General features: G+C 33.7%; 1 long non-coding RNA gene across 1 annotated transcript in view; it reads right to left on the reverse strand.

The window, feature by feature from the left end:
* Nucleotides 1–3,874: 3,874 nt before the first annotated feature.
* LOC134471169 (uncharacterized) overlaps nt 3,875–14,861 on the reverse strand; it is a 31,283-nt gene continuing 20,296 nt past the window's right edge. Inside the window, exons 2-3 of the long non-coding RNA XR_010040478.1 lie at nt 8,208–8,340; nt 3,875–5,011 (exon numbers count right to left, since the gene is read on the reverse strand). This is a non-coding gene — a long non-coding RNA (uncharacterized LOC134471169). The remainder of the gene's footprint in view (nt 5,012–8,207; nt 8,341–14,861) is intronic.

Consider the following 14,861-nt stretch of genomic DNA (forward strand, 5'->3'; position numbering starts at 1 on the left):
CTGTCTGCTGGCACAGATCCTTCATCCTGGTAGCACAGACTTTCTAGCTCCCACTACTGACCTTTGGGCCTTCATGGTGCAGATCCTTGATACAGACTTGCATGAGACATTGTTGTGGGCTCTAGACCTCCAGCTGAACTCGTGGAGAATTTTGCTATGGGCTCTCCAATTTCAGATCAATTTGTGCAGGACATTGCTGTGGGATTCAGGGCCTCTGCCGGATTGTCTGGGTCTCTGGTGTGTGGAAAGATCTATTGCACTATTCTGCTCTTGAATTTTTAGGTGATCATAAAATAATCTCTAAAACGTTTGTCCTGCATTAACACTATTCCCCTGAAAACTCTGACTACAACATTTGCTTTTATTAATTCTTACTTAGAAGTTTGATCACAAGATTTGATTTTCTTTTTTTTTCAATGTGATGGTCATTTTTATTTTACTTACTAATGAGCTCTCTTGCTCACTACCTTCTCTTTTTTATTTTTCTTTGTTGACACACAGCTTGGTCTTGTCCATGTGTCTTGGTTACTTTTCTCTCATTGCTGAGACAAAATACCTCACATTCAAAATGAAGGAAGGAAAGGTTTATCTAACTCACAGTTTGTGGAGGTTTCAGTCCAGGTAGGCTGATTTCAAGGCAGGATAGTGTAGCAGAGGGGTAACTGTTCATGGCGGCAGAAAACACAAAAACATCAAGAGCAGAAAGGGAGGAGTGAGAAATAAGCCTCTTTCCCTCCCTTGTATTGTATGCAGGCCACCTGCCCAGGATAGATGTAGCACTCACACCTATAATCCCAGCATTGGAGCATAAACCAATCACATATTCGAGAAGCCTGTTCCCCTGACAGCATGAGGCTTTGGGGGGACATCTGGACACAAACCATAATACAATGGTTCCAAATGTTTTCTAATTCTTTAATTTATAACATCATCTAACTTTCCTCGGGCTGTCATTGTTGAGACCAAATATACTGTCCACATTGTAAAATAGAATACCCATGTTGATGAGTTTGACCATTGTATAATACAAAATTTTCCTTTGTGCCTTTTATTAGATCATTTACTATCAAGAGGTAACCATGATTCTTTTAACACGTAGATTAATTTTACTTGTTGTTAGCTTTAATTTAAATGTTCTTTCATTAAATAGAATATTTTGAGATTTATCCTTGGAGAAATCATCTATAGTGTGTTTATATTAGTTTCTGAGTAGTATTCTGTTTTGTAAATGTATCTTTTTTTACATTTATTTGTTGATTTTTGCCTTTTCTCGAGACAAGATCTTGCCATGCAGTTCAGGCTGTACTTGAACTCACTACATAGTTGAGCCTGGCCTTGAACTCACAGTGATTCTCCTGCTTCAGCCTCCTGAGTTGTGAGATTACAGATGTGTACCACCATGCTTGGCAAATTTATTTATCCCTTGTTGGATATTAGGTTCCTTCTACTTTTATCTCATTATTGAATATGCTGTCAATTCTATTGTATAAGTCTTTGTATAAATATATTTCCATTTCTTTTGAGTAAATTTTTAGTAGTAGAATTGCTATATTATATGTTACATTAATATGTAGCTGTATGAGAAAACTCCAAGTATTTCTCTAAAGCAACTGTACCATTTAAAGAAAAACAAACAATTTTTAAACATTAAATATGTTAAGCAGAGGCTTTTGTAGATGATCTTCACTGTAGTTAGGAATTTCCTTTCTATTTCTAGTCTGTTGCATATTTTCCTTGTATGTGCAAATTAAATTTTGCATAATACTTTTTTGACATTACAAGATTATATAATTTTTCCTTTTCATAATACTGATGAGATGAATTATACTAGCCTACTTGTTTTTATTAATGCATACTAATAATATATATTAATAGAACTGAGAGTGATATTTCAATTTTGTACTAATAAAGCAGTACTGCACTCTGGATTTAGCCTTCTTCATCTTGTGGTATTATTATTATTACTTCCATAATAGTCTTTTTTTCCCTAGGCATTCTTAAAATTTTCTCTTCACTATCATATACTCAGAAGCTACGATATACCGGCATATTTGCATTCATTTTGTCTGTGCTGAGCATTGTTTTTGATACAGGTTTGTAGTTGCATGAAATGTAAAAAAATTTCAGCCATTGTTTCTTCATTGTTCTTTCTGTCCACTAGTTTGATGGCTTCAGTTACCCATGTTAGGTCCTATTTCTACAGATGTTCTACACCTCACAAATGTTGTGCTCTTTTTTTTTAGGTTTTTTTCTTCGTATGTTTTCTTTTCCCTCTGAAGTACTGCAGAATTTGTTGCTATATCCTTACCCTCATTATTCCTTTTATTTTATTATCTAATTTGCTTTAAATCTACCCAGTTCTGATTTTCATTTCAATTATGTTTTACATAGATAGGAGTTTCATGTACATATATATTACATTTTTTTCATTATCTCTACTTAATCAGCTCAATTTTTCAATATTATTAAAAACATGAAATATAGTTACAATAAATTTATTTTTATTATCTTTTCATATTCTATCTTTAAGATTCTTTGATGGTCCATTTCTATTAATTGATTACTCTTCCTATATACATTTGCTGCTAATAGACAGGGAGTTCAACTTGTTACATATGGAGTATTTTGCATTCTTACAAGATGAACCAGGTTTTATTTCATTTTATCCGAGGGAAACAGTTAAATTACTAGGATATGGCTTAACCGCTGATTTTAAACATTTTTTTGTGAAGTCATAACAGCTTTATTTAAAAATATTTTTTCTCACTATTGAAAAGGCACCATTTTGAATATTGTACTAAATGACACATGCTGTAAACGTTACATTGTCTCCCTGGTGTGAGAAACTGAAAGAATCCGTAAAGTCCAAAATGTGCAATAGATATGGTGAATGGAAAGAAATTCTTCATAACAGGATGAGGGAAAGGGAAAATGAAGGAAGGGAAAAGGAAAAAATACAAGTTAGTTGTACTATTGGTTCACTTAAAAGAAAACCTTATGTTAATATTGGTGGGAGAATTTTTATGCCCATATCTTGTACTCTGAGTAACCACTTTAAAGATAGCAATATGCAGTGTATTAATGACTGTTATCCTCCTATTATTTTGTTATAGTTTTAAAAACTTTTTCCCATTAAAAAATGGCACATCAATAATTAGGTTTTCCTTCACTGTATCTGGTAGAAACACAAAGTGGTCCTGACCTGCATTAGTGCTAGAGAATATTTTTTTTATTTAAAGAAAGATTAAACAAAACAGAAAATAGGTAGAAATAGTACATACATTCAGAGGAAAAAAAAGAGTAATAAATCACTAGTTGATGTTGTCGTTTTACAATAGTTGTTTAAGGTACAAAAATGGAACATTTAAAGTGGGAATTCAAACATAGAGACTGCAAAAAGTTCTAATCAACTGTCCAACAAAAACTTAGTAACATGGTTGTCAATCCTATACATTTAAACATACATGCGATTATCCATATCTTCATTTATGTTTAGATTAAACATACTAAAGCAGGTTAAAATCGTTTTGAACAAAGAATAATGGTATTGCTGGATTTCACTTCATGACACTCCATGATAAGCACTGGGTACTGTAATGTCTTCTTTTTAAAACTGAATTTAAAGAAAGACTAAAAAAACAGAAAACGGGTAGAAATAATACATAATTTCAAAGAAAAATAAACAGTAAGAAATCACTAGTTGATGATTACAGATTGTCTTCTTACAAATAGTTATTCAAGATACTAAATTGGAGCATATAAAGTGGGGATTCAAACAGTGAGATTGCAACCAGTACTGTTCAACTATCCAACAAAAACTTAGAAATATGGTTATCAATCCTCTACACTTAAACATATATGCAGTTAGAGAATATTTTGTTTGCTAATTTCCATTGTTTTTCCTCCAGAGCTGGAATAGTTTTCTTAGTATAGATTTACTGATCTATACTTAGTTGATGATATCCAGAGCTTCAGTTCATATATATATGAATATATTATATTTATATATTCATATATATATGAATAAGTTTCTAAATTTTGTTCAGGGAAGACAATGATTTGTTATTTTACCTTGACCAGAAATAGAATTTCTCCTCCTTTTTTATTTGTTTGATATCCTGTTGATAATCCTATTTGCTCATCGACTGTATCAAGCCAAAGTCATCAGAGGCAAGTAGCTAATACAGACAATTGAAGTAGGCTTGAAGGGGCAAATGGAATACACCATCATCTTAATGATTTAAGAAAAGCTATTCTCTTAAGTAAACTGCACTAAGTCCTTTGATCTTATTTTCTTTTCTAAGCTTCTAAAGGTTTACAACATATGATAAATTTAACCATACTTGCAATTTTTAAAATCCAGTGTGATATTAATTTTGTACTATGGCATAATAATACTTGTACGTCGGTATTACTTAAAATACAAAAGAAGCTTTATAAATCCAAAGTTCAAATTTAATCTTTTGATTTTGTGTAGTGGTCACTCAGCACATACAATGAAATTCAATACAGTATGTGCTTAATATATCTGAATAACAATGACATAAGTAATTTTTTAAAGAATACCTATATATAGGTATATAATATTTACATGTAGATTTCTTATTTAATCCTAGTAATACTATGTCATGCAATTATTATTCTAATATCTAATTCATAGATCAGAAAACAAAATTAAATTGTTTTCAATATATTCATGAAGCTATAAAACAAGTAAGTAGCAGCCCTTGGACTCAACCTTTAGGCTTTCTCAATTTCTCATTTCCTCTTTCCTTCTCTTTGCTTTAGTTAAAAGAAATAAACAAGTATCACAGTGCAAAGACTGTGTTCACTTTGGAATCTGGAAAAAATGAAGACAAAATTATTCACATTTTCAATTCCAATGTGAAGGTTAATCCAAGTGTCCCTTTGGGCAACCTGCCCAGACTCTACTGTTTCTTCTCCGCAACTGGTTCTTTCATTCATTTGGCACATGTCTCATTTTGAATGATGAGTCCACTTTCAACATTTCCTGATAGCGAAAGAGACAGTATTGAGTTCTAAGCCTTTTATTTAGTTACAGCTACTGAAATATTTTTATGCATGAAGGCTGTAAAAGTATACTCAAAAAAGGGTTGCTTGGCATTTCAAAATAGTACCATCTATGGAAAGATAAGAGCGTGCTATTTACAAGTCTTCCATAAGACAAATGCAGATGATGTTTCAAGGATTCTTTTCATCTTAAAACTGAAATGCTCTTACCTGTTTTTGCATTGAGCACTGCATTAGATGTGAAAAAAAATGAATCTAGCTCTGACTGCCAAAGTGTTGTTAAACACATATTGAAAGAAGCCAACTCCTTTCAATATTAATACAGATGACCTATTAATTTACTTTCTGGTATGCAATATTTTCTGATTACTGGGAAGAATATCTGATATATTTATATATATGTATATATCTAATTATATATACATATATATATATATTTGTGAATGTGTTCATGAAAACCATAACTAAGAAGAATATAATATTGTATATAATAAATTGGAGAGAAAAGAGGAAGAAAGGTTTTTATTGGGACCTGTAATCACAGAGCAGAGAAAATGGTAAGAATTTTTTCTTATCTTTTCATGAAATCCCTAACTGTTATCATTTGTAATTGTCAACCAAATAAGTGTTTCAAACTAGTCATAAGGCTCCATATCAACAGATTGTAGCATAAATAAAATAAACTAATGATTTTCTGTCTTGAGAGGTATTCTTGAAGAAAGATCTCCTTGAGGATCTGTTGATCACAATGTGTTAAAGTAGAGGTTTAGTAGCACGTACTGAGAGAAACCCTGTAATTCTTATGTTTATGATTATAATGGCCAGATTAAATAGTTCTATCCATATTACTCTAAATTTGTGATGCTGACATAAAGTTCTGATTATCCCTAACACAACAACATAGGTGCACAACTTACTTCTCACATTTCCATTTTAATTCATAAAAATAACCGAATTACAGAATTGTGGCATTTAAAGAAAAGTTCAATGAACTCTTCACTTAACAAGTGAGAAAACAAAGATGTAGAAGTTATTGACTTACCAAAGCTCCCAGAACCATCTAGTAGCAAACTTGCTAACTAAATCATAGATGTTTATTCCAAAGTTCTGTATGCTTACACTGTTCAGGGAAGGGCTATGAAATTTACTAATTTTATAATATCATGTTACACAGCAAATAATATTTTATGCATTTCATTGCTTCATCAATATAGTGGCTAAATGAATATTTTCTTCCCAGAAATCATACAAATGTTGCTTTACATCTGCAATTTTGAAATGATTAGGGGGAAATTAAGCCACATATTTCTAATATTTTACATTCTTGTGTACGAAGAAAGAGATAAAACAATTAACTTTTAAAACCAATTCACCAACAGGAAAAATTTTGGTTCATCTGGAAATCTTGTAATAATAAGCAAATACAACACATACACAGCCTCGTAATTTAATTAAAGTTCCTAGCTGGTTATCAGTATCTTGACTTCCTCTCAAGCTTTCTTAGGTGTAGATTTGATTATCAGACTTGGTTATGCTTGTGTTTGGAGGCATTCTGATAACTCCTGATGGTCCTGAACTCATGTGGAAGTGGAGAGGCCTTCCACCCCTCCAAGCTCTTTATATGGCCTGAGACATCGACTAGATGACTTACACAAATAAGAACTCTACCCAGCTTTCTGAAAATTTGCAGAAGCTTCACAACGTTGACCCTTGTTCTATCACCTTACTTTTTGCTTCCATAGGCTACCTTTTTTTTTTTTTTAATAAAATTCAATTTCCTTACCAATGACCAGCTACAACCACAATTATTAACCAAATCCACCCCTCATAGTATTTTCATGCAGCAGTATGCCTAAGGTAGAACTTCTAGAAGCGCTGGAAAAAACAGAGAAATTAAGAAAATATGCTTATCACCCAGTAAACATTCGTAAAATTGAAATTAGATACCCTCTTTCCTAAGATTGAAATTAGATATCCTTTTTCTACAGGGCTCCTCTTCTGCCTCTTTCCTCAGGCAGTACTCAATCTTACATCCTAATTTCTTTCTGTCATATACTCTATTTCTTTACCTCTACCCCTTTTTGCTTTCTCTCAGAGAATAAAAAACATGATTTGTTGTTCCAAACAAAGAAGCCCCACCCTTTGTCCTGAAGTCTTGGGAATGTCTGCAAATTGTTAAACTTTTTTTTCTAATTTAATCAAAGAGCATTCTCTTGTGAATTATAGGGTATATTTGAAGATATTAATTTGTTTCCTCTTTTTCCAATTTTAAAGTAAGTCTACAGAGGACACAAAAAGAGCCAGAAGTGTAGAGCTAATTTATAAAAAACTCTCAAATTCTAAGAAGCTGTACTGTAGTAGATCATGGGTCTCTAGGTCTAGAGGAGAAGAGATTAGATAGGGTCTGGGAATGCCTACTTTGTCACTAAGCATTCTTCACACTATAGTTTTATTAAAGTTATCACGTTGAATAATTTTTATTTACATGACTACGATAATGAAAACTGCTGCCTTTATAAAGAATACTGCTGAGTTTGTTAGCATGTCTCCTTATCCTTTGAGCTTCACAGAAATCCTCTGGGACAAATAGGGGAGCACATATCATCAGTTCAGTTGTATAGATGCCAAGTGGGTAGGCGTTTATAGAAATAAGACTTCAGCTTCAGTCACATTTAGCTACTCACACTTAGCTATTTTTCTGTATCTCATTGCCACCTAGTCACCAGTGGTGACCTTTCTCTTGTCTGGAATTTTTTTTTTAATTCAGTCTTCTCACAGCAATCAAAAAGACAGCTTTAAAATCCAGAATGGTTTAATTCATGCCCTATATTAACTTACCTTATGCCTTCCTCATGGCCTGAAGTTAAAAGTTAAGCTTTATATCACTTCTAAAATCTCACTTGTCTTATTCTCTATCCTTCTGAATGCACTCTTCTCAGAATTCCAACTGAAAAAGGCTGCTATTTCTCAAACTTTGTGTCTCTTTCTGGCTCTTTAAGGGCTACAAACAGGTTTCTCTCTTCTAGAAATTGCTTACTTCTAAATCCTTCCCTTGTCAAACTAATAGTGATTGGTTGCCTTCTACTAATTAATTTATCATGAATTGTCTTACTTTTGAAGACTGGGCTAGGTGTTCTCATCATAAAACAAACAAACAAACAAAAACTAAACCTTACCATAAAACAGCATAGACTGTTCTTCCATTGTAGTCCATTGATCAGTTTCTGGTTGACATCATGTTTTATGATGGTATAATCATATTGCTTAAAAACATTTGGTAAGTGGTGATTCAGAGATTATATATGACACCTGTGGGGCACATGAGAATGACAGTTATTTTAGTACAGTTCATGAGCTAGAGAAAAAAAAAGGAGGGAGGGAGGGAGGGAGAGAGAGAGAGAGAGGAAATAGGAGGAGGAGAATGAGGAGCAGGATGAGGAGGAGGAGGAGGAAAGGCCACAGCAGCACAGCAGCAAAAAAAACATACGTTGTCCTAAAAGTCAAAAAAATAATTTGTTGTTTGTTCTTTTAGAAAAAGAAATGTCAACCTCTGAATTAATAAATGAAACAAGGATGAAGTTTTATTTCTAAAACCTTACCTCTTGCAACAAACCAGGGTCCTTCTCTCCAACATCTTTCAAATGTCTTCAAAATCTTTTGATTATCGAAAGTCACTTGGTCTATTATATATACATCCCAAATGTCAGTTCTGCTCACTGATTAATAGCAATAAAAAAAAATCCTGATGTGTACTGCCAGGTAACAGTAGCTGCTAGAGGCATTAACCAGCTTCACGAGGCTGATTCAAAAAAGGTTGCCTTGTATCTGCCAAAAGTATGATAAGCTTGGCAGACTACAAAACAAGGGAGAAGAAAACAGTTCTTGAGAGCAAAATCAACCTGGTAATTTTGACTCTCTTATGCTTTGTTTTCCAAAATAGTTTATACATCAATTGAGAGCCCATATGTGAAAGAGAAGAGACAAAGCTTTCATTTCAGTTGGTAGTGCATCCTCTACTGTTTTTTACAAGACAAGTGTGGTCTAGATAGTTTTCAAAGGAGGAAAGCCTTTTTTAAAAATTTCTGATGCTTTTTAATATGTTTTCAAAGTTGTTATTTAAATAGCTTGCATTGTTAAGGCCTATTATGCATTCAACCACGTGCAGTTTTATGTATTTTGCCCTTGGCAATCATAGTTTCTTTCTGTCTACATCAAAATGAAGATATTTATGCTAAGCTTTTCACTTTCCAGTTTCTCTCTCTCAAGTTGCTGCATCCCTGTGGCTTCTCTAAAACATCAATTCACAGACAGGGTGATTAAATGAAATAGACTCATATTGGTAATTGATGATTCTATTTTGAAAATGTGGCTTCATTGATTTTTGCACAGTCATGTAAAAATATTTTAGGGTACATAGCTCTTGTATGACAAAATGTTTTAATAGGCACTGGACAATAAATTATGAAAGCATTTTGTGTTAATACACTTTATAATACTTATAACTTTTCTTACGTGAATAATTTCAGGAAAAAGCTGTAACTCAACAATTTTACAGTGCAATTAGTGAAATAGTATGCTTTTGTTGCCTGGATGGTTTACTGAAAGTCTATATGCTTGAGATACAATTTTTTTTTCTCTGATAAAAAAATATTATCAGTCTTTAAACCAATGGAACTCAGCCTAGTCAAATTTGAGTTGCCGCAATTGGGACAGAAGGGATATTGGTGAATAGGAAGAAAACTGATCCTGTGTTGAAGACTTTACTAATTTCCCACATATAGTGGGAATGAGCCTGCAGGTTTAACATATCTAGTCAGCTAATATAAACAAAATCAGAATTTCTGATGCCATTTATTTTTTTTAATTTTGATATATTATCAGTGGTGTATTATAGTCTAGTCCCAAGCCAGGCCCCTGTCAGATTACAGGGAGAGTCATAGAACACGCAAAAATCTTTAACTGGGTTAAATTCTGAGTCAAGAAGGAGAAATCAAAAATTTTCCATGCAAAAAAATAGTGTATACATGACCCAGAATAAGGTAAGTATCTTTTGAAAAATAACTTTCACTCATTTATTTAACCATACAGATGTTGGAGCAAGACATTTCATGAAAAAAAGATCAGTCTTTTCCCTCAAACATCCAACAGTTTAATCGTGGGGAAGCAACCTCTAGCTACTATCATTACAAACAGTGTTAAAATAAAGTATGAAAAATAGGCTATGAAGATAAAGTAGGTTGGAAATAAGTTTGTTTTATGAATTTCTTATGTGACTCACATTAGCATATCATCAAATAACTATGATAAAAGGATTAGAAAGAAGACATTTTTGAGCTGCAGAAAACAAAACAAAAAACCGTGATTTTCCAAAGAGAAGAATATTCAGACAATTATAGTATTGTCTTTGTTTTTGTTTTGTTCTGGGGTAGCTAATTAAGAGCAAGAAAGTTCAGGAATAGTGTGGCAGCATCAAGCACAATTTTTAATTGAATTCCTTTTATAAAATGTATCATAGATATGATTATTTAGTAATTTGTTACCAGAATGTGGTGTGTAGTTGTTAGTTATTCAACAATTTTATGTCAGTGATATATAGACAGTAGTAATAATGCTAACGCACCTTTATTAAACTTTATTGAATATTTTACATCAAATTTTATATTTATTTCTTTCAATGGCGTGAGGCATTGGCTTACGATTATTACTATTTTATTCTAAAAGATATTAATGTATATATCTTCATGTTAAAACTACTAAGGCATAGAGATGCTCATTAACAAGCTAGATGTCAATGACATCTGTTCTATATTTTTTCATCTCTAATTATATTGATCTCAGTCTTCTTTCTTTCAAGTAGTTTGGCTAAATGTTTATCAATTTTGCCTGTCTTTTTAAAGACCAACTCTTGCTTCATTGAGCTTCTGTATTGTTATTTTAGCCTCTATCTTATCAATTTCATTTGTGATCTTTATTATATTTTCCTTCATTTGTTGTTTTGCTTTGTTTTTGTAAGATGCATTTTTATGATATTTGAGACCTCTCTGATTTTTTTGATGTAGGCAGTAATAGTTACAAACTTCCCTTTTAGAACTGCCTTTGCTGGTAATTCTGGACAAAAAAGGCAAGGCAGGAGGCATCTCAATTCCTGACTTGAAACTACTACAAAGCCACAGTGATGAATTCAGCATGCTACTGGCAAGGAAATAGACTTGAGGATCAATGGAACAGATTAGAAGATGCAAGCACAAATACAAAGACACTCAGCCACCTTGTATTTGACAAAGGGGCTATCCTTCTTCCATGTTCACTGGAAGGAGGATATCCTCTTTAATAAATGGTGTTGGAAAAATTGGCTCTCCACATGCTGAAGACTGAAACTAGATCCATGCCTATCACCATGCACAAATCTAAAGTCTAAGTGAATCAAAGACCTAAATATTAAAACAGAAACACTAAATCTACTGGAAGACAAGGTACATATAAGTCTTGGAGACATGGAGTAGGCAGAGAATTCATGAACAAAATGCAAACTGCGTGGGAAACACTTCAAAGTATCAACAACTGGAATCTCATATTATTGAAAAGTTTCTGCACTTCAAAAGAAATCACAGGGGGCTGGGCATTTAGCTCAGCAGCATAAGTGCCTGCCTTGCAAGCACGCAGTTGTGAGTTCGATCCCTGGTACCGATTTAAAAAAAAACAAACTTGAAAATCAAAAGAAATCACCAACAGAGTGAAAAGAAAACCCACAGAATGGGAAAGAATCTTAGCCAGCAAACACGTCTTATATCCAGAACATATAAAGAACTGAAAAACATCAAGTCCCCCAAATTCAAAGTTCCTCTCCAAAAATGGGCATCTGAGATGAACACACAGTTCTCAGATGAAGCTTATACAAATGGCAAATAAATACATGAAGAAATGTTCACCATCACTGGTCATTGGGGAAATGCAAATTAAAACAGCATTGAGATTTCGTCTCACTCTGGAAAGAATAGCTGCCATCAAGAAATCAACTGATAACAAATGTTGGTGAAGCTGTGGGAGAAAAATGAACAGTGCTCCATTGTTGCTGGGAGTGCAACTACTGTGGAAATCAGTATGGAGATTTCTCAGAAGACTAGGATTGAAAGTTCCATTGAACCCAGTTATTCCCCTCCTAGTTATTTTCCCAGAAAAACTGATAAGGTCATATCACAGTGATATATGTGCACCCATGTTCATAGCAGCTCAATTTGTAATAATCTTGGAAAAAACCAAGATGTCCATCAACTGCAGAGTGGATGAAAAGATGTGGTATTTTTATACAATGGAATACTATTCAGCTATAAAAAGGATGATCTTGAGGCCTTCATAGACAAAAGGAGACAACTTGAAACTATCCTCAGTGAAATAAATGAGAATCATTTGTAAATATCACATTGTGTCTTTAGTACAAAAAGAAATAAGAACTTAGGAGTAATAAAACTCAAAATGTGTAATTGCTGTTGTAAAAAAGAGAGGAAAAGAAAATGCTCTAAAGGATATAACTGCAGGTATGTTGAGTGTGTAGGATTGATAACCATATTACTAAGTTTTTGTTGGATCTTTGAACATAATAGTCTGCAGTCTCGCAGTTTGAATGTCTACTTTCTATGCTTAACTTTTGTAACTTGAACAACTATTTATAAGAGGACAATATGTAATTTATCAACTAGTGATTTTTTTGAAATTATATATTATTTCTACTCTTTTTCTGTTTTGTTTCTTTTTCTCTTTAAATAAAACTTTTTAAAAAAACTGGCTTTGCTGTGGCAGAAGGGCAAATAAAGAAATTGAGAGAGATCAAAAACATATTTATTGAAAACCCAATTTTACAATAACACCAATAATCTATGTGTGAGGATGGAACATTCATGACCTGAACAGCTCCTACTGAATACCATCAACCAACATAGATTAACTTTGTAGCATATGAATTCTGGGATCATATAACAAACCTTCCCTGGGCTTTGAAAGGAATAGAGAAGGAAAGAACAAATATACATGTAGTGTGTCATTAGGCCATGTCCAAGAAATCCCTAAAACACAAATAATGTGAACATACAATATGAATCACACTGCTAATCATCCTTCTCTAGACTACACTAGTTCTTATGTAGTTTTCTTTGGTGAATATAGAAAGAATTTATGGCAGGAAAAATCAAAATAATCTGTCGTGCAAAATGACTTGAATTCAGTTACTTTATTCCAAACAGCTGAAGGAAGAAAAGAACCAGAAAAGACCAACTTTGATTATTTGAGTCCACATATAAATGAAAAGGGTCCTGCTAATTATCTACAATTAAAACGTATTTCTCTTGTAAATCATAGTGCGTTTTATACATACACAATCCCAAATAAATGAAACTGTGACAGATAGCACCGTGACTTCTCCAAGCATGACTATCTCCTCATCCCAGAACCTGTCAACATGTTCTAACATGGACAAGGAACCAATTTGCTACAGTGTGGTAACAAATTACTGCTGGTGCAGCTAGGAGGCCCTGGCTAGATGTCTTGGGACTTTTCATACCGCAGATCTGTATAACAAAATTGTTGTTCCTTTAAAAAAATTAGTATGTATTAATTATGCACAACACTAGGCTACATTGTGGCACTTTCATACAGGCATCTAAGGTACTTTGCTCACATATATCGCCCTCCATGGCCTTCCTCTCCTTCTTTCTTCTTACCTAGTAGTCTCCCTTCTACTTTAATGTCATCGCATTTCCACCTAAAGTTCATACACAAGAGAAAACATACAATACTTTAGATTTGACTTATTTTGTTTCTAATTTCATCTATTTTCCTGAAAATGACATAATTTAATTCTTCCATTGCTTATATGTATACCACATTTTACTTCTTTATCTGTTAACTGATGAGTACTTAGGCTGGTTTTAGAACCTAGATACGGTGAAACATGCCATAACAAACATGGGCATGCAGGTATATTTGTTATTTTCTCATTACTGGGGCAAAATTTCTGCTATCTACAACCTAAAGGAGAAGCTGAATTTGGCTTATGTAGCAAAGGGATTAAGTCTGTGTCAGCTGACTGCGGAAGGAAGCATGGAGGTGGAAGAGCACGGTGGAGCAGAGCTGGTAATTTCACAGCGGAAGGAAGCAAAAGGGAAGGCAACAGAGCCAGAGAGAAAGGCATGAAGGACCACACGTAAGCCCCAAGACCGCGTCTCCTTGATTCACCCAGACACGCCCAGAAGTGTGGCCCAGCAATCTCTTGGGAAAATTCACAACTAATCCAGGTAACTTTACCCCAACTGCCCCAGCAGATTTCCCTACAGCATGGTGACTTTAATTTCTTTGTGTATATATGGAGGAGTGATGCAGATGAATCATACCCTCATTCATTCCCAGATAATATGTTATAACCACACAAAAATAGACTAAGACAAGTCTTACGAAACAAAAATTAATCTGTTTCTAAACATGACACTTGAGTATTCATTTCAGCCCTCCCAAGTGCCCTCTGTAGTGGCCTGTTCTGAAGCTAACATTCACTGAGATTCATGGTTCTATCTTCAATTCTTGACAACAGGTTTCAATCTTTCAGTAGATGGTGCATAAAAGGAAATTAATGGGTTCTATATCCTTGGTAATGTTCCTAAATTCTGCATACAGAATTTAAGCAAAAGAACTTTCACAGAAGTCACCAGAGTCATGACAGCTGTGGTGTAAAATAACATGTAAATTAGTACATGATCTGTCCCCTTGGCCTGTGCCTCCTGCCTTCTAAAAATTTCTGTACACACACACACTATGAAACAAAAAGAGCTTGCTTCAAGTTT

The sequence above is a fragment of the Cavia porcellus genome, unplaced genomic scaffold (assembly GCF_034190915.1).
Source record: "Cavia porcellus strain 051 isolate PalLab524CR breed Dunkin Hartley unplaced genomic scaffold, mCavPor4.1 scaffold_17, whole genome shotgun sequence".
Classification (NCBI taxonomy): Eukaryota; Metazoa; Chordata; class Mammalia; order Rodentia; family Caviidae; genus Cavia; species Cavia porcellus.